The 22,064-nt window shown below is 38.1% G+C and overlaps 1 protein-coding gene across 3 annotated transcripts in view; it reads right to left on the bottom strand.

Annotated features, from left to right (window-relative positions):
* Positions 1-22,064, bottom strand: part of CRIM1 (cysteine rich transmembrane BMP regulator 1) — a 187,965-nt gene that overhangs the window by 114,534 nt on the left and 51,367 nt on the right. The gene's annotated exons all lie outside the window — the stretch shown is intronic.

Genomic DNA, 22,064 nt, shown 5'->3' with positions numbered 1-22,064 from the left:
AAACCAAGAAAGGATGCTCCAACAGACAGAAAATCCAGAAGACCTAGGACAAAAGTTTAGCACCATACTCAACAGGACTGCATTTCTATTCCTAGATTCAGTAATTCAGACAAGCTATTTTGCTTCTGTTGACTTCCCAATCCATCACTCTCTTTATAAACACAACTGGTCTGAAAGTGCAGGGGAACTTACTCTGCATCTGGTATCACACTTTGTACAACACATGATCTTTTGCTCAGTCAAGATCCCTATGTGCTACAAAAAATGAAACAAAACAAAAACAGCCCCCCCCCCCCCCCCCCATTAAGATGTATCTGAAAACTTTGCTAGTAAAAACTTTGCTAATACAGTTGCTAGTAAATCTGCATATTCAGGAAAAATTCACACAAGTTCTGCTTGAATAGAAAAATTACATCCGAGTATACTTCCTTGACTTGAATGAGCTGCAGAGAAGCAAACACAAAGTACTATCAAATGAATATTCACTCATCAGTCACGGGCAAGTATTTGCTAATTGGTGTTTTGCAAAGAAACTTAAGTTTACCAAGTATTAGGTAGTTGAAATTCAGACTAAACCGAAGTATGATGAATGAATTTTTCTTCTAATTAACCCTTAAACCTAAGTCTGTATACTCGCAATGCAATTAGTTTGCCAGAAACATATTACACTGATTGGAATAAAGCAAGAATGGAAGAAAACACATTTTGGTTAATCTTTCATGAACATTTTTTTTCCAGAAGGCAGCTTTTCCAAAGGCCAGGGAGAAGGGTCAACCACTATCCCAGCAGGGTGAGCTCTGTAGAGTAAATTTTCAAGCTGTCCCAAAGGCACCATAACAAAGAAGATAAAGATATAGAAGATGGAGGCAGCAGCTAAAACAACCATAGAGTAAGAAGCAGTAAAATTATGTCTCAGAAACTGTCTAGCTGACATCATATAGAGAAAGAGAAAAAACAGTGTGTGACTTTTTGCAAGAGAGTGAAAAACAACTCAGGGTGGCCCTTAGTGTCGCTCATTATTGTATTCATTATTGCACTATATTTTCCATCATCAAAAAAACCAAGCTGAACAAAAACGGTCACTCACTAAGGGGATCAGTAACTCTAAAAGGCAGGCTTGTCAAGTGAAGAACCTGATGTTCAACACAACAGTATTACAGGGTCATCAAATCTCTTTGACAAAAGACTACTTTATTTCCAAACATAAGCCACAGTAATGATACTAGCAACTTTTACTTGTCGATGTTGACCCACAACAAGAAGTAGGAATATTAACAGCAAACTGCATGCCTGGGCTACAGTTCACTGATGTGAAGCCTGTGCTCTTCCATATATACTCGCAGTTCTTTAAATTTTCATTATGAGCACCCTAATCTATAAACTAAGACATCCACCAGAAAGTAGCTGAATAGCTGAGGGAAATATCAAGGATATTCCCTCTCCAAACATTTTTGCACCTGACATTAAGAAAGACAATATTGGATTTTTCTTACACAGGACTGTGAAGCCTAATGATTAAGTGTTCAAGGCCACAACAGTATGCATCATGTGTATTGTCTTGTATACGCTGCTTTGTAAATACAGCAACAAAATGCCTCCCCCCCCCCCAAGACAGGAATACCCTTTCCCTTTGCAGTGATTGTCCAGCTAGCTTTGTTTTTTTTTCTTTCTGAAGGGAGTGTGAAAGGTGTAGGAGGTGTCCAGCAATGTTTAGAACAGGTCCTGTGGAACAAACCCTAGCAGGTAATAAGCAGTCACAACTGCTCTCAAGAATAGTAAGTGTTAAGTAAAAATTCTCGGCATTTTCCCCGAGGCAAGCCATTTCAGAACTCTCAAGGCAGGCTCAAGCCCCTCCATTACTTTTAGTGACTCTACCCTTTCTGAGGCTGACACTTGCAGAGTAATTCCAGTACAAATGGATGTCCTGACACCTCCTGGTGCCATTCCCTACTCAGAGCAGGGCTGATATTGTCAGCTGCTCAGGTCCAGGTGAGCTTGGGCAACCCCGAGGACAGCACTTCCAAACCCTCTCTAGGAAGTGAGTCCCTCCAAATTGACCAGCCTTGTAAAAAGCACCTCCCAACATTGAACTGGAATGTTCTTTGTTGCAGTTTATGTCTGATGTTTCTCACCCTTCTACTATGCAGCTCCATCTTTTCTGTAAACAAGTATGAGGCAGCTGAAGACTGCAATAAAGTCCCTTCTGCTGCTTTTTCTTTAGACTGAACAAAGCGTATTCTCCCTGTAGATCGTGTTCCGCAGCCTCCTACTTGCTTTAGGGATCCCAAGTCAGGTTATGTGACACCTGACAACGTTTTACGAGTGATGAAGAGAGGGTAGGAACGCCTGTTTTCCATCCTGGCTCTGCTGGCTGCCCTCCTGCTAATACACCCTGGCATGCAGTTGGCTGCCTTCACCGCAAGGGCACACTGCTGACTCGTGTTCCACTCGCTGCACTGTCAGCCTTGGTCAGGCTAAGCCATTATTCCTGCCTGTGACAGGTAAGCTTTTTCCCTGCTGAAGTTTTCACGAGGGCAGAAATTTCTACAGTTACATATTGCCCTATTGGAACCTCTTTTTTTTTTATTAGTAAAACAATTTAAGGTAGATTTTCCATCTCATCATTAGCTTCTACAGTCCAGCAAGCCAAACACAAACTCCAGAAACACTAATTATTTTCTTTTGGTGCCAGATGCTGATGACCAACAAATGTGATCAGGGAAGTTCAAGGATACTATTTTAAACTTGGATTCATCTCAGTTACGTCTCCTGAAGCTGTTCAGATGTTCAGCTGTAGCACAGGCTTATACATTGCAAAAAAAAAAAATGTAAATTTATGTTGTTCATAAATTACTACTGTAGTGGGGAATTTATGCGCTCCTCATCTCTTGTGTCCTGACAATTACCTACTACAGATACGGTCTACTACCTTACCTGTAATAGACAAATTCTGGATAAACAAGAGGAAATTTTCACAGTACTACACGTTGTTTACTGCTCTATTGATAGAGAAGTATTTATTATTTCTGTTGGGAACTTCAGCTTGTTTAGGCTATGAAGGAAACAACCCTGCTCAGCAATTTTTCATCCAGCCTTCACACAGTCAGATCACATGGCAATTTCTGATATTGATCTAAAAATTAACTCCAAACTTTTTTTTGTTAGCTAAAAGTGAGCCATATGGACACTAATGTGCAAATAAGCTTCCTTCTAGAGTTAACATATACTCTTCATTAACTTACTGACTTAAGGGGATAGTGCCAGAAGCATTAGGATGAGTTATGACAACCTTTCGTCTCATCCGAACACTTCTATTTCTAATACTTGAGCATGGGGTGGAGGGGTGTGTGCTGGGGGAGAATCTGTACTGAATAACAACTGAGGAGGAACATTAATAGTCTTTCCCTCAACTCCAAAACCAATTTGTCCCAAAATACTTCATATAATATTAAATTATCATAGAAGTTCATCTGCTTCCAAGAAAAACCCTAAAGACTTAAGAGCTAGCATAATACAACATCTATCGTCAACCCCTTCACTCAGGCAGTGCAGCCCCTCTTCAGGTGCCTGCTCTTGTCCAGACATGCCTGAAAAGACTACAGCCTTGTTCATACAGGTCAAGTAGAAGGCATGTCCCAACATACCAAACTTCAATCCAACACATTACATTCTTCCATCTAAACACACCCACCTACACTAACAACCCAAGTTAAGCTATGAGAAACTTTCTGTTACACTGAGTGACAGGCTGACTGCACAAGTTGTGCGGACACATATGACACATATCAAATCGCAGTGACCACACAGAATAACTAAACAGTTATGTATTATGATTCAATGATTCTATTTATACCTACACTGTGTTTAACTACATATATTGCTGGCCTACAGTAACTTTTTATTTCCCTGTAAGAACTCAATTTAAAGTGAGCAAGACTTCCAGTAAGAAATCATTTTTTGCTTCCACTACAAAGCGCCTGCCTTTGAAAAAGACTTGGTTGTGATGAACAATGAAATAAAACAAATACACTTGTGTTCATGCCCATGGTCACAGCTCTGTGTTTGCCCTGTAATGTCAGGCATACTGATTCTCCAATAGCTGATTATTACAAAACATAGCAGTGAAGTCATGAACTGAAAATAAAGGGAATAAAACTGCACAGTAGCCAACAGTAAGTGTGCAACATTTGTTATAATAACAAGGCTCAGATGCTATAGCTACATCACTTCTGTGCTTCAAGGACACTATCATATATCATTATTTTTATGTCACATTTTATACATGCAAAATGAAAACTGGTTTTGTAAATTTGTAATTCAAGCTGTTTCTTTTAGAGAGTTCAAGTATTGTTTTTCTTCAGATATGTAATACATATTACTATAAAAAGAACTTGTATATTAATCTATATATTACATTAAAATATTTAAAATTCAGATCTGCATATTGAGCGAGATGAAACATGTAAAGCACCAGGCTTTTCCCCTTCTGAAGAACAAAAATACTGGAACGTTGTCTCCCTTTTAAAATCAGAATTTTGTTCAGTGTTTTTCAAACAGGAAATAAATACTGTTTGGACTTTAAAAGAAAACTTACTGAGGACATGTTGACAGAACACTAGAATCTTATGTATTAAAGATAAACATTTTGCATATTAAGTCATACCTAAACATCACCTTACAACATATGTTTGTGTGGAGCAGAGACATTTCAACTGCAAGTTCACTGCACTCTCATAATAGATCCATTCAATTTCAGGAGTAGTAGTATCAAACAAAAGGTACTGTAACACTTTAGATTCTGGAGCAAGAAGTGAACGTGAAATACAGAAGCAAAATACCAGACCTAACGTGAATATGGTGAAGTCTTTAAGTAAGCAAACTCTTACAGCATGCATAGAGGAAAAAAAGCCACTGGCAGATCTTAAAAGCATGTGAGTCTAGGTTAATCCTTCACATTGACTTGAAATCTTGAGCAGGCAATCAGCCAAACTTTTCAGGACTTCGTTTAGATAGACCTTCATAAATGAACTGGAGTTCTGTCATGGTTTAACCCCAGCACACAGTTTTAAGTGCCACACAGCCACTTGCTCACTGCCTGTCCACCAGTATGATGAAGAGAGAACTGGAAGGGCAAAAGTGCAAAACCTCATGGGTGGAGATAAAGACAGTTTAATAAGGCAAAAAGAGAAAAAGAAAAAAAACAAAACTCCCCAAAGAAAATAAATCCAAGAAAAACAAAAGATGCAAAAATCCCAATTGCTCAGCAACACACAGTCCAAGAGCGATAGCAATGCTGACAAACCTTCCCTCCTCTTCTTTCCCCAGTTCCTGCTGCTGAGCACAATGTTGTAGGGTGTGGGGTACCCCTTTGGTCAGCTGGGGTCAGCTGTCCCTGTTATATTCCCTCAGAAATTCCTATGCACCCCCAGATAACTCTCTGGTGGGGTGGTAGGAGAAGCAGAAAAGGCCCTGACTCAGCATAAACACTGTTCAGCAATTACTAAGATACCAGTATTCTATCAACATTTGTTCTCCATCACAAACCCAAGACATAGCACCATACAAGCTACTATGGAGAAATTAACCATCCCATCCTAAACCAGCACAAGTTAACAGAATTCAGTTTGCAAGGTAGTATTCTGCTGCATTCACATACGGAATACACCTTTACCCCACATGCACACGCAGGGTACACCCTTACCAACCCCGAACTACACATTTTAAAGAGATTAACCCTCTCTGGTTATTCCAAGACATTCAGTGAGGAGTAGAATTTAGGTAAACCCTGTATTTCCCTATTAGAGGAATGTTTTCCCTAATGTTCTCAGATCAGCTCTGTCCACATCACAGTCTAGACATCAGTATATTCATTTTCAGCCTCACTACTGTTGCCTAGTAAATAATTAAATGCAGAAACATTTTACTTCATGACAAAGGTAGGAAGACTTTTAATATACATATACATCTCAATACGTATTTATGGATCCCTCCAAATGTAACTTTACTTGTACCCCATGAACTCCAGGATTTTTGACAGACATTTATTTTATAAAGTTGCATTTATTTTAGAATAGAATATAAATTTGCATTGTTTGGAACTGCATTAATTTATCATGGGAAGGATATTTATTACATTCACCACAGAAATTACTGTAAATAATTTCTAAAACTAATATTTTTCCAAGAGCAAGTTATGAATCTCTATCTGCACTGATACAGTGAGTCAAGACGCAACTGACTTGGTATTTGTTAACAAACACATGAAATTTGGCAACTATTCCAAGCCTGCAGAAATGGAAGGTGCAAAGACCCAAATGTTTGCAGATCTTCTTTGCCCCTTCTCCTCTTTGAACACCAGTCCCTTATCACATCCCCATCTATTCCAGTTCTTCCTTTCTGAATTCCTGACACCATTTCCTTTATTCCCAGTCTTCATGTTTACGTTCCTAGTCCTCTACCTCTTCAATACTCTTATTTCGCCTTCTTCAGATCCCATCCTTATTGCTTCCAGTTCAAACGAACTCCTTCCACATGCTGTCTGAACTTGAGTGGAGCAGTAAGTGCACAAAAGTTTGTCCTTGCTTTCAATACTTACACCTGACAACACAGACCTATGAGGCTGCACAAAATCCTCCTTGGTTTTCACATGGGCACAGCACCCTGAATCCTCAGACAACTGAAAAAGGAACTAAGTTTTTTCTTAAATCTCTACTGAACCTTGTTTGTGCAAACATTTTTTGATTGGTTTATATCCTGGCCAACCACAAGCAATGTCTCTTTTGACAGATGCCATATCGAACCCAAAAGGGACAGACAATAACGGAAAGAGTATACAGAATACAGATTCCCTGCCAGTTACCATAAACTACAAAAATCATCAATGCCAAAGTTAAATCTGATGTACAGCATGCCGTGGCAGAGACTCCTTGTGAAAACACTGCATGAAGGTTTTGGTTTTTTATTATGAACATCACAATGCACTTAAGAAAAAAAAAAAATCAAAGAAAACAAAACCTGAACTTAAACTGATCGTTCGCTTTGGGATTGCACTTTGTTGTTCTCACTTCGGTTTTAAATCATCCAGAAGTAGATGTAGCAAAGAGCACTTCAATTTTCACATTTAAAGGTCAGCAAAATACTACCCGACTAAGGAAAAATTATTTAAATTGCTGAATTACCCCAACACTAGTCATAACTTGATCCCTGCCCACCTCATCTCACACAGGAAAGGCCACCAAGAATGCAGAAGAGCACAGCAACTACCATAGCAGTTTTAACAACCTTTTGTCTTGTACCACACAATGCCTACAGAAGGAAGCAAACCTCATCTACCTTCTTAAAAAGATTTTTAAGTTACACATTTGCCTATGTTTAAATACATGCAGAAGAATAAGACCTCGTCATTAGCTTGAAAGCACACTTGACACACACAATCAAAAACCCCCAAAAGGCAGCCAGAATCAGTAATTGTCTAAATAGCTTTCTGAGATAGTAACGGAACTGAGAGAGCTAACAGTACCAAATTTGCACCTGAAACATGATTACAAAACAGGGTCCTGACCTAGCTCTAACATAAAGAGAACTAAATAACCAGTGTATGTGCGTATTTGTTATGCATGGTATGGCTGTACCAAAACCCAACTGTAGCAGTGCCTTAATGGCCTAAACCATCAAATTTTAGTCAACTTCAGTTACTGCTGGTTTTCTTGATTTCCTGAGATTCCATGAAGTTAGCAAAGCTTACACAGTGCTTTACATAATGCTTGCACAACTGGACTACTCTTTCTTAAGCAAGTATATTACAATATGTTATGCTTTTAATAAGTACTTTATAATTGCCATATTATTGCCTTTGAGAAACCAGGCACATGTGCAACTGCACATTTGTTCTCCTCAAACAGAAACACAACCAAGAAAAACTTCTCTCAAATTATATTCCGAAAGATCACCTGTTCCACACGCCATGGTACAACGCTTTTAGGCAGACTGATACCTAACAAGAGTCAAACCCCTGTATATGCCTCTCCCCAAGTTTCTTTAGGTTACATATCGGCCCCAGAGGGGTTCCTAAACACCTGGATGAGGAAAAAGAATAGCGTGAGGTGATTATCACAAGGGGACATTCCTGAAGAACTTGGGCTTTAAGCCCTATCCTGGAGATCAGCATCTACAACACGCCAGCAATTTCTCATGGTAAAAGACCATTTCCTTTTTTTTCCTTAGGAATCTACAGTAAGCCCACACTCACCACAATATGGAAGAGACTCAGGTTCAAATCCTCTTTCTGCATGTGACCCAAACACTGCATTTTTACGAGCATAATCATGACAGCATTTCACATAATATAATAATAATAACATAATATAAAAAATATAATTTTTCAGGTTGAGGCTCCTTCATTAGGCATTAAAAATTAAAGTTTCCTTCCCTCTGCATTATGTTGCTCAGGGATTAGAAGCTTCATTTCACTGTAAAAGTTTCCATCCTTTAATTAATACTTATATTTTTATGCAGAGTAAAACAGTTTCATCCACAGATAATGACAGAAGTCACTTTTGACAAATCTACTGCAGCTTAATATAAGAACCTGGAAAGAAATAAGACTTGCCAATTCAGTTCCTGTAACTCTTCTTTCTGGGGCAAGTACAGGTGCTTTAGAAATCAAGAAAAAGCTGTTGACAATAACTGAACACTGAAAGTAACACAGTTAAATATACAGATAAAATGAAGAGAGAGAAGGCTTTAGCCTTGACAAAGTATGAGAAGAACAGTTTGATACATGTTTTAGTTTGATGCGATGCTTTAAGTGGTACAAAGTAAAAACTGGCAGATATATTCTCAGTGAAAACAGCAAGGAAAGTGTCACTGCATCTACTAGTTACTAAATCAAAGACATTTGGATTATGACTACTAAGAGCAGAAGAATACAACAGGGAGAGCGTGATGCATGATGACAGATGATGAAACTACTTCCCATGTAACTTTTGTGGGAAGCAGTATGGTTTTGGGCACGCTTTTTTTGCTTCTAAGCTTCACGTACAGCTTCAAACAAACTTACTCCAAGCACTTTTCAATGGAGATCGATTTCTCACATCCACTCAACAACACGGGGAAAAATAGGTAGAAAAGATTAGAAAGCAGAAGAGCATGCTGTTAATACACTAAATCATATTTTAATCAATATGAAAATGTCAAGTCTAAGTTTTGCCATTTGAAAAATGTGAACTATTAAAAGGACATCTTTTCTTGCTCCAAAGCATCAGCAAAGTGACAGTGAAAGTCAACTCAGTTTTGTGCAGAGATATTTTCAGAGAACAGCACAGAATGACATGAGATGAAATCCTGCTGACCTCATTACTGACAGCAACAAAGCCATAACTATTATAAACAAAACTTAGCTGTTAAGACTACCTACTGTTCTGGAGGTATTCCATCAGTGCTGGAATAAGCACTGTGCTCTTAGAAAACAAGTAAAAGGAACAAGCTGATGTTTGAAAGCGATCACAGTGACTGAATGACAGAAGAGTGCATACAAGCAATCACACCCTAACAAATAACACACTAAATTTACACTACTAGCTGGCACCAGACACTAAGGAAAAAATTGTTTCATTTGCTGTCTGCTGCAATTTTTGTTTGGCTTGGTTTTTGGTTTTTAAGCATTGTGATTTCTTGTTGTTGGTTCCAGCCAAAACCTGCCAGTTGAAGATTCATCATTGCTGACTCAAGAAAATATGTAGTAAGAAGAAAATAAATAGAGAGGCAGCACTCATAAATATGAGATGCTTAGAAGTACAACTTAAAAAAAAAAAAGTAACAGAAGGCTTTCAACATAATTGCATCAGATTTCAAGAAAACAAATTTGTAGCACTGAAAAGGAAAAAGACTACTTAATACATGCATCCTCCCCATTAAAATATGAATTTAGTTACTGTTCTGCAGCACACACACTTATGAATGCAAAAGCAGCTACACACATTTATGAATGAAGAAGCAAACTGCATAATCCAACAAAGTACAAAGCCGTGCTGGTTTTGGCTAGGGCAGAGTTATTTTTCTTCATAGTAGCTGGTAGGGGGCTATGTTTTGGATTTGTGCTGGAAACTGTTGATAACTCAGGGATGTTTCCACTATTGCTGAGCAGTGCTTACACAGAGTCAAGGCCTTTTCCGTTCCTCACCCCACCCTACCAACGTCTACTCTTGGGGAGCACAAGAAGTTAGGAGGGGACAAAGCTGGGACAGTTGACCCAAACTGACCCAAGGCATACCCCATATGATGCCATGCTCACAATATAAAGCTGGGGGAAGAAGGAATGGACAACGTTGGGAGTGATGGTGTTTGTCATCTGTTACACAGAATGAAGCCCTGCTTTCCTGAAGGTGGCTGAACACCTGTCTGCCAATGGCAAGTTGTGAATGAACTCCTTGGTTTACTTTGCTGGTGTGCACAGCTTATGCTTTACACATTAAACTGTCTTTATCTCAACCCACTAGTTTTATTGCTTACTCTTCCAATTCTCTTCCCCCATCCTGATGCAGGGACAGTGAGCAAGCAGCTGTGTAGTGCTCAGTTGCTGGCTGGGGTTAAAAACCACAGCAATTTCTTTGAGAAAACAAAAAAGCAATAGGAAAAAGAATGATGACTAACACGGCTCTGTCCAAATATCAGATGGTAAAAACCGGAGGTCTTGTTAGAGAAGAAAAGGGTATGGAAATACTTCCTGGAATATGAAACAAGCAAACAGCAGAATGACTGAATGGATCCCAAGTAACTGGCAGGATGCTACACCATGTGTATGCTATTTCTAGCTTTACTGTTTCCAGTAACAGAAGTTGTAAACATCATTTAGATACAGTCCAGCTAGAGTTCATGTATATATAGGAAGAACTGAATCAGCATTCTTGAACAAAGTTTCCAAACTCATACCAGAAGTTACCATCTTAATATAAAATTAAATTAAAATTTGTAGAACAAGAATTTCAAACAAGATAGTTTTTATTCCCCAATTCTTTGGGAATAGCAAATCAAAACAGTGCGGCAGGAAAAAAAAAACAACAGAGTAACATTTAAATCTTACTCAGATTGAGGTGGTTTGTTTTAATTTTATTTCATATTTTGATTTTTGCCCTAAAATTATTTTTCCGTGTCCTGTAAATTATTTACTGTTAATTTTTTGACAATATTTTTTTCCATTACCCTAAAGCTTTAAAATTATTTAACATTCACACATACAGCCAGTAACACCTCTTCATAATTTAAGAGCAAAAGAAAATATAAGTAGAAATGTAATTTCCTGTTACAAGTCACCTGGAAAAATATTTCACTAATTCAAGCTGTAAACAAATACTAAGACATAAAACCACTGCTTTAATACCCTACTCTTCATTTCAGTGTGGGGAGAAAGCAAAGAAATTATTTGCCTCAAAACAAGATTTAATGTTAAGGAAGAAAACTGTCAATCTGATTATACAAACATACAGTTTGGCCAATTGGAAATGTCCATAGTTTGTAATATAAGTTTATTTAGTCTTAGATATACAGTCCTTTCCCCATCACCATATAGCAGCTTAATTACACATAAAGAAGTCTGCCTTAATATTACTCCACAATTAAGAAAATTGAACATCACTGATTGCAGGAAAAAAGTAACTGCTGTATTACTGCTCTATGGCTGTTAAACAAACTCTGGGGGGAAACCTCCCCCCAGTAAAACACCGCCACCTCTCTCCCAATATTATCAGTGCTTTTTCTTTCGTCATCATAAAGCATACTGTTTTGATCAATGTATTTCTGACCATACTGAACTATGCATAATATTTGAGATGACACACGGAGTTGTTCTTTGAAATGATACAGAAGCAATGAACTACTTAGATGTCTTCCTTAGGAATTCAGGTGGTAGGAAGATTTCCACACAAATAAGCAAAAACCAAAACCAGTAAACTATACTGTTTACCATAAAAAGACCCCTCTCTCCCCCCCTCAAACACACACAACTCTTGTATTCTAGATCAATAGCCTCTTATGTCCCTGAAGTTCACATTATTAAAACACCAAACACTTTCAGGAAGTGGCTGATACATCAGGGTTATGAACCAGGAGTACATCATACGATGGAATTTCAGTCAGACAGGTCTGTAGGCATATTTTAGTTTACATAGATATACACGAAAACACCAACCAACCCCCCCCATAGCATTACATTAACCCTGTTAAACAATCTCACCTAAATGATCATTGAATTTTCTCCAGTATTATTCATACATCTGCTACTACTATTAACAGTTGTAAAATGTGTTGGTAGATTTTTGTCCTGTTCACTACTGTTAATTAAAAATATGAAGGTGACCGGAAAAGAAAGAGTTACCAGATCTGTATCTTCAGAAAATACAAGTTACTGCCAATTTGAAAATGAGTATTGAAAACTCTCCAATCATATTTTAATTCTCTGCATCACCACGAAAGTGGATGGAAAGAACACACAGCCCGATCAACCCAAAAAGATCTGCCGGATTCAAAAGGAAAGGTGTTTGCTATTGTATTGTGTCTAAAGAAGTAGTCAAGAACACCTCGCTCAGGGAGAATGTCGCAGGGGGCATCACTTAAGCCAGCTACAAGTAAACAACTCAGAAATACTCGTTTTCTCTGAAGACAGAGGAGTTACTCAGAGGTACAACAGATTTGGGAACAGTTAATTATGTTTGATACATTGTGAGGAATGGCCCGATGGCAAAACACGGCAAAGACTAATAATAATGCAGATCCTGAAGCACACAACATTGCATAGCAAGAACAGCTTGCATTCACCGTATGCATTCCCCTTGCAAACTGAGCCTGACTTCCTCACAGGACAAATGACACCACAGGAGCCACATGAAATTCAGAAATAAAAGATGCAGCCAAAAAAGTCTTCTCTTCTTAAGAAGGTGGCTACATTTGAAGAACCAACTGTGATAGTGAAGAAAAGCACCCAGTGTGCTCATGAGCTTGACGTAGAGTGCGGTGCTGAAGAATGTGCTGGAATTAATCAGTCAGGAACACAGGAAAATGAAACACAAGTGGGCCAAGGCCTACTTGACCACCCTTGAGAATCCTTCAGCTTCTTTAGCACACCTGCTCCAAGCTGTTAAATGTTATCACTGGGACAAAATAATGAACTCGTCCATTTGTCCACAGAAACACCTACATGAGAAAAATTACCCAAATCAAGTTCTGCTGCAATTTTTTATGATGATATTGTTATAAAATATGCAGAGTTTAGTAGCATATTAAACAATCCAGGACACTGTTATATTGACCAACTGAAGAGATCGATAAAACTCCGCCTGAAGGTAGAATCAATCACAAAACAGGTTATTGTGCTACCAACACTATTTACCATCAGATGTGCAAAAATGTGGTTTGGGAGAATTTTAAAGGAGTGGAGGAAGCAATGAAGCTGAGAAGGAATACCACAGTACGTATTTTGATTCACTGGGGCTGTAAACACCAAAATCCCTGCTTAACGCTAGCAAACAGATGAGAGTTAACACCACAGTATGGATCTCTGCTGGAAGGCAGCGCCAGGCAAAGTCAGACTGCCTGCACAACCGCTGCAGGCAGACAGCATGATGGCACCGCGAAGGGAAACCTGGCAGGGCTGCTTGCTCACTTACATCCCAAAATAACCTAAGCTGGATTCAAGTCAGCATCTTGGTCCTCAGCAGTGCCTCTGCAAGCCAAAACAGTTTTGGCCACCTGCCCACTATCAATTTCCCTGCAACAGAAGTGGCTCGTTGTCACTCGCTGAGGAGTCAAGCACTGCAGATAACTGCAAGCACTACACCTACTCATTTCTCAACCCAAGAGAGCTCTCAATTCTCCGATTCTCTCCCTCATCTGACTCAGGGGCCGGGTATGGGGGAGCTGAGCAAGTATAGCGCTTGGGTGCCATCTGGGATTAAACCATGACACTGATCACAGGTTTTTACAACAGCCTTGAACGTACGTTCATCAAAGGTAATTTTCATACCATTTTCAGTCTTCAGTCAAATACTGAAAAACATCTTCAAGATACATTCATGATAAACACGCAGTAAGTAGCTTCATGCTGCTAACATCTTTCCACTCAGTGAAGGGACGCACCTGTGCAATGAGATGCCAAAAATCTCCACATCACTTTTAATGCAGGGAGGATTCCTTTCATGGACATCCAGTAGCAAGACTGACTACACAGATGTGGTATTTGTGCACTGACCGTGTCAGTTATAACCGATAAGGGCATTTTTCCCCCTCAAATCTTGTGTCTGTCTTAAATACAATTCAGTTAACAGAATCTGTAGTAACACACCTGACTACCAGGCATTTCTTTCACGGATTTGATGGGTGTCATGAAGGTACTAATAAGGTCATCAACAAAATACACTTAGATACTACATCCAAATCCTGTCTACCCCCAGCTTGTATCTACTATTGTCAAATTAATGCACCCAGAGAGGTGCGAGCTGTAAACCCGTATCAACCAAAAGACTTACAGAAAAGATGACAAAATGTAATTTCAGTGCAGATAACGTCTCATTTGCATTAAGAGACTATTTTGATCAAATTACACATAATATTTCTGTATTTTTATTCTTGTTTTTATCAGTTACCACTTCCAACATAATTGAAACACCACAACTCACTGGTACAGTGCTACTGGTCTCTGCAGAAATCATTAAAAAAACAACACACAAGCATCTCCAAATAGTATCTGTTATGGTTTACCAACCTGGATGATATAAATAACTGATTGTTTTTTCAACCTACCGTGTTTTCTAACATTAATACAATGACACCAATACATTACTTAACACCAGGTGCGACAACTGTTCGAACAGCACATTTTTAGATGCTATTCTTTTTCTGGAAGAACTTTTCACATCAAAATTAAGTAAAGAGCAAAAGTAAAGAATAACAACAAGCAATGTACAGTCAAGATCAAGACATAGCTAGAGATGAAGAAACGTCAGCCATAAAGATTGAGGACAAAATTTCTTCAAGTTTTTATATCAATTACAACTTGAAATGAGGAAAAACTCCAAATTAACATAAATAATCCCCCCCCCCCCATTTTTTTTTAAGCAATGCATTTGTTTATAATCTGCATTTAACATAACTTTACTTACATTGCCCTGAAAAAGGATTTACTAAGTCTATTTTAGTTGACCACAGACTTATATGGGACAGAATTTCATCAAGTAGCAGCCAAATCAAATACTGAGTGCTGAAAAAACTGAGTACTGCTTGGTGAAGTGAAAGAAAAAAAGATTCTAATAAACTGCTCTTACAAACACTGAAATACTCAATCTTTGTATAAAGTAAAATAACAAAATTGTTATTACTTCTGCGGAAGCCCTGGAAGTCTTCTCCACCTCAAAGTATGTTTACCTCAGAAGTCTTCTCTTGTACTTTGCTTGTTCACACATGTTTTTTGTGGATGTGTGGTGCTATATTTTAAATACTGGTGGAAGATGCTATGGAATGGCAATGGTCCTTTTACCACTACCTTTTTCAGACTCTCAACACGCTCAAGGAACCACTTATTAAAGCTTTAACAGATTACTGTTGCTAAATCTTGAATATACGAACTTCTCAGATGCTCATTTAGTCCTAACAGCTACTGTATAGATTTTGAACTGTCATAGTTTATTTTAAAGATAGCGTTATGTAAATCCTGAACGGAGGTACTAGTTAACCAAGTAAGACTCGGCGTGAAGGTGACTTTCAATCCAATAATTTTAGGAAAGAGAAAACTTGTTTATTTGAAAAAGCTTATCCAGCTTGTTGAATCAAGCACCACTTCCAACCCACAAGAAAAGCTTCATGATCAATGAATAAGTACCATGTTGAACTCCTTCAAACAAGAGATAAGAAACTAGTCTTTAAAAAGGGCTAGAACTAAAGAAACTGTTTTCAACCCATGATTCTCTTCCAGCTAACCACCTCCAAAACATACAGGTTACAGAAGCCCTACAAATCACTCTAAAAGAATTTTTAATTAAAAAAAAATAAAAGACAAAGCTATGAGGTTTTGTTTGTTTTTCCCTCTCCCACTCTTGAGTAGCAGTCAAGTAGCAGCCCTGCACCTGCATTTCTTCAGAACTTTGCCAGAGCCAGATCAACCAAGAGGAAGAAATAGTGGAAGTACCAGAATATGTTCAAGCCATGCCCTGTAACACTTGCTGGTCTTCTAGCTTTGTGACCAGGACTACTGATGGAAGAAAGGAACCATAGAGACTTGAAAGGCATGTGGAAATGGATGCTTCTTTCTTGGTGCAAGGAGAAGAAAGGAGTTAATGTATCAAACCAGGAGAAAGGTACAGTCTGATAACCATGTAACTGGAAGCATATGAGAGTTTTTCTCCAAATGAAAATGTATGTCAAAGAACTCTACCATGCCTGTAACCTGGAGAGAAATGCAAACATTGCATGCCATATAGTTAAAATTTGAGGGGAATCTGTGTGCTGCCTGGGAAGAACAGAAAAAGAGCAGGTAGGAGGAGAGGCACTACTGTTCAGGCCTCCAACCCAATGGCCTCTACTCACCCACAGAATGGCTGAGGCTGCTCCTCCTGCAAGGAGACCATCTGGAGCATCAGCAGCAGTGGGAAAAGTCCCACTATATAACCAGGAAAGTGAGAAGACTACCTACAAACAGAATGGAACAAAAAATAAAATTAAGTTTAAGGAAGCCAAGATAGGTCAAACTCATTAGGTCCTGAATTCTAAGCAACTACATTTGAAACTCTAAAGGAAATCAAATTATCTATCCCCAGCTTAGAAACTCTCACCTGGAATGTTTTTAATAAAATGGAAGATTTTATCCCACATAAATTCCTGGAAACATTACAATTATAAACAGCTATGTGAGGAATTCAGTTTAAATATGAACCAATCTCATGAACAGCAGATAAAAATTCACTAGAAGAAACTACAAGAAAGCTGCATCTAATAATCAGTATTTTATGAGCTAACATTTCCACATCCATGTCAATCTACAGCAAAGCAACAATATCTACGTAATTACTTAATGTCTTCTTGGCCAAAACCAAAATAACATGCTGCATCTGAAAAAAAAGTCTGAACCTGGGGACAAGGCAAGTGACACTTGTTTATATAAATATTTTTCCTCCGATTTCCAGAATTCTATAATGCCAGAAGAAAGTTATACAGTGCTACACTGCACCACAGACTGATACCCATTATGGCATACTACCACTATCTGGGCTTTGAGATCTATCAACATAAAGAAGATGACAGTTCTATGACAAGGAACTGTTGGAGTTCATTTATGCCACTTGGATTAAACACAAAATTACAAACTCAACTACTAATCTTTTTTGTCTGTGCTACAGTATAAACCTTCAACAGATCTATTGTCAATAACTACTGTTAATTAAACAAGCGTACAAAGAATATTTTCTTCCATGTAACAGTTGGATAGCAACATTTTAATTAAATTCTAAACTCTATACTGAAAAATATTAGATAAAAATGTCTTAATCATATTTGACAATCAATCTCACCCTAAATGTTTAAAATGATTAATGATGTTGAAGACAGATGAGTTACTTGTTTAAGGCTACAATCATAAAACCAATCAGGTCTCATATTTATAAAGCTATTTAGAATTCACACAAAGGCATTTTTTGCATGAATAGTCTCCTGCAATTTCAGGATCCCTGGAATGCAATTTCAGTTATGAAACCAATTAATCTTTTAAATGACTTAATTATCTCTCAGATCCAACAAACAGGCAATTGTAAAATACAAGATAAATAAGAGGCAGAATAAAGGCACTTGTAACTGTACAACTTCTAATCTACTCCAGAACAACTGCCTTCGGAAAGTGGCAGTTAGCTCTGTAAGGCAGGAACCCCAGCACGTCTGTAAGCAGCTGGGCTGCCCCAACTGCAGTATTTCTCAAACGCTTGGGTATGCTCTATTTTTGATTTATTTTTTTTTTTTAATCAGAAGAGCAGCAAGAAGCATCTTGGATTCAGATTTGATTTCAAAAGACTCATTTCAACCTTTCTGGAGCAGGTTGATCTGCTTCTCCTATCTTGAGATAGATTGGTTTTACTTTGTATATAGAAATACAAGAATTACAAGGAATATCCTTGTAACAGAAGTTAGGTTGTTTTCTTCACTGTGACTTACTGGGTTTACTCTGCTTTAGTGCTGAACCCTCTCCAGAAACACTTTTCCTCCACCCATTTACTTAATTTTGTTAATTTCCTCTTATTTTGCCTACTTAGTGCTTTAATCCCTTTTCAAATGGAGAGGTTCGCCCCGCATGTACCACTAGGAGATCATCCATGTCAAGATAATTATAACCAGGAGTTGGGTGATGTTTGTGGGTTGGTTTTGGGGGGTTTGTTTTTAAACAGCACTGGCTTATTAAAAAAAAAAAAAAAAAGGAAAGAAAAGGTCTTAAAATAGCCAAATTACACTGCTTGCCACTCATTGACTAGGTCTGTAAGCCCATTCAGCACACTGCCCTTCATCTCCCCATTTTAACTACATTTCAGATGTGTCTGTGGCTTTCTTTGAAACCCAATCACCAGTTCATGGATATTTCCCAAAGGTTTGAAATAAAATCTACACTGTGCTGAAAGACTATGGGGGGGGGGGGGGGGGCGGAGGGAGAACAAACCCAAACCAACATAAATAAGAATAAGGTAGCACCAAAAGTCTCTGGTTTGGTCATAATTTCTAATGATGAAATGTAATTAACACTACTTGCTATTTTGCTTTGAGACCTTATTTTGGTTGCTTCTAATTGGCAAACAAAGCCCTTTATCCCAAGCTTTACTATTAAGGTGAAAAAGCGTCACATAGTCAGCAAAGTCAACTTGGATTTTTCCAAGGAAATGAGAGAAGAGAAGCAACCCTGGCATGTCTTGCCAGGGGCAAAAGAAAGCTGAACGTTTTTTATTCTAGTTTCACAAGCTTATGTAATGTGCGAGCACCTCTACCTGAGAGCTTTTAAACTTGTTACCCAGTTCCAGTCAAATAAGGATAGAATTTGAAACACAAGAAAAGAACCCAAAGATAAGTGGTAAGGAGGAGAGACAGAAAAGTAGGAAAGGTGGAGTTTTGTTGTTGGGGGGTTTGTTGCTTTTAATTGGATATTGTTTTGACTTTTAGAAAGGGGTGGCAGACAATCATCAAACATATAGCTGTTAACTACATACTGTGCATCTTTTTCTGCCTAGTGCAGGTGCCATGAAAGATGCAGGAGTGAGGAAAACATAAAACACAAGCTGTAATAATGACCAGGAGCTTTGTACCACCTAGACACACTCGACTTGAGGCATCCAGCTGAAGTATCTATAATATGAACCCAATTTCCCCATGCTGACATGATGCTATGGTGAGGCCTGAATAAATGCGAATGCAATTGAGACCATTGGTGGCACGGATCGTCTTCCCTATTAACCACAACACAACAACTCCATACTTCTGAGAAGTTAAAAAAGGGGAAAATGTATCAGAATTACACCTACTAAACTAATCCCAATAGCCTAGTAAAATCTTCAAGCCTTTCAAAGAACAGGCATACCACAGTAGTTTACTGTGTATAGTACTACTCTGTTACAGTATGAAATAGAAGGAAGCTAAAATATTATTCCACATTTGAGAAAAATGAGAAATACAATACTGACAACAAACATGTCAAGTTTATAGGACTTTTCTTCAGATAGAGACATGGAAAAATAAGAGTACAATGCAAAAACTAAAATACCCCAGACAGGAAAAGTTTAACTCGTGGCTCCTTTTTTAACATTATAAGCAATTTTTATACTAAACCTATGTCTATACACTAATAACCATGCCAAGACTAAGAATATGCTACAGGGCTACTAGACACTGTACAAAACCTTTTCTACGAAAAAGAATGTTTTAAGTAGGCAAGAAGTAGAGAGAAGAGATATAGTCGTAATTATATCTCGTATGACCTTTGTGCCACAATTAGTATAGAAGAGTACAGGAGAAGATAAAAGCTGCAGCATAGAAGAGACACTGGTGGAGGGCTTAGGGGAGGTTGATCTGAACAGTTGGAAAGCAGGTGAGAAGAGCCAGTGCTGTTCAACCAGCAGAGGGAAGAAAGTCTCCATGCTGGAAGCACCCAGCATTAGCTGTCAGATGGTTTAAACAGCTCCTGCTGCTGTTTGAAGGGGCAGCTTTAAGCTCTTTACTGCTTTCCTACAAACCTGCTTTCTGAAGGCTTTTTACTTCAGATTCAAGCTCAAGTGCCCTTGTTAACTCAAGCAGCAGTTTTGTCCATCTCCAAATACTGTAACAAGTGGCAGATGATTACTTAATCATATGCTTTAAAGTTATACTGCAAACAGCATATGAAAAAGTCAGTACAACTTGATTTGCTCCCCTTCGTCAATGAGGCTTTAGGCAGGACAGTTAGGAAACAACTGCCCCTATGAAACTTCTCACACAATAAAACCATTATTTTTGGCCTGCTGAAGTCCTCTTGTTAGAGCAAGCTAGCTTGACATGAAAAACATTTTAAAAACCAGAAATATTATACTTTCACAATATTACCCTAGCTTTAAATTAGCTTCATGAATTAAAGTATTAAGCACTTCACTTGCAATGGATATGAGCCTAAAAAGCTTTACAGTGTCTTTAATCCTTTTGAATTTAAAGCACCTATCACTATATTAACAGAAAATTAAGGTTCAGACTACTAAGTCAGGATTTTCACACCGGCAAAATGCTAAACTCTACCGCACTTTCAGTGAACAAGAAAAACAGCAAACGATTGCTGAGGCCAGGCAGGACATGGATGGAAAGCAGCAAGGAGAGGTACAACTCTCCAAAAGTAGAACAACAAAAAACAACAAAAAAAGCTCTTGGCCTTACTCTTTGCAAAAACTACTTGGAAAATTAATATCTGATGTCAACATTTGTTGGACTTTTTCTTCCTCCAGAAGGAAGATACTTGCTGAGAAATTTTTCATCTGTATTTTCAAATAGACAAGGTTACTTCCTCCACAGTTCTGAAACAGGACAAGAATGACTCAATTGGACTTAAAAATTAAAACCTGGCCACAATGAAGGGAGAGAATATGTTAATGAATGTTGTATATGAGGTGAGACACACTACCAACAGCCATTTGCTTCCAAATTGGAATGGCAGGAGCATGAAAATCAAGTCACACTCTAAGGATTAGTAATTGTATCTTCCCCCTCCAAGGTTACAGGTCAGAAGACTACAATAACCTTCAAAAATATATGAAATTTATTTTGCAAAATTGTAATTTTCCTGCAATACCACAGTATTGTGACACCACTATCAAAGCTATCAATTATTGCAGAATGTATAATTAATATTTTTATATAAGAGAACACTTACAATTTGATGACACCAAGATGGGAACATATTGAGAAAACAGAATAAATTCAAAAATGTGCTTCATGATTATAACTATTTCAGCATTGGATGCTATTTCTCTCACTCTACAACTCTTTAAAAGCAGCAAAACCCTGGAGGGTTTATTTTAAAGGAACTACTGACAGCAATGATTAGTCTTTATGTTCAAAGGATAGAACAGCACAATCCAGGCAGCGCCTTCTTGTCTTACATGCCAATGTGAACCCGCCCTGGAAAATGCCCCTATAGTAAACACCACATTTTTTTTTCCAGACAAGCAATAGATATTACATATCTGCTTCCTCAAAGACTTAGAGAGAAGTTCACAGCCATAGAAAAGTAAAGAGTAAAGCAGGCCTTTTATTTATTTCTTTATTAAGATATATATATTTCTTTTAAAAAAAGAAATTACTTTTTCCTCCACAAAACAAAGTCAACAGCTTTGTGTCTACGGCAGGGGTGTGCACTGGTAAAATATTACCCTACAAGCAAAAGTTTTGTTTGGAGCACACAACTTGCTGACAGAGGCTGTCAGCTGGTATTACTCCATTTAAATCAGGAAGATAGAAATATATAAGCTCCAATTTCAAACCTTAACAATTGAAGCCCGAAGTTTTACTTAAGCATTCCACACACATAATAAAAA

This window comes from Pezoporus occidentalis, unplaced genomic scaffold (assembly GCF_034315485.1).
Source record: "Pezoporus occidentalis ecotype Australia unplaced genomic scaffold, CSIRO_AGI_Poc_V1 ctg34, whole genome shotgun sequence".
Taxonomy (NCBI): domain Eukaryota; kingdom Metazoa; phylum Chordata; class Aves; order Psittaciformes; family Psittacidae; genus Pezoporus; species Pezoporus occidentalis.
Note: the sequence above shows the minus strand (reverse complement) of the source record. Positions and strands in the feature narration are given on the sequence as shown.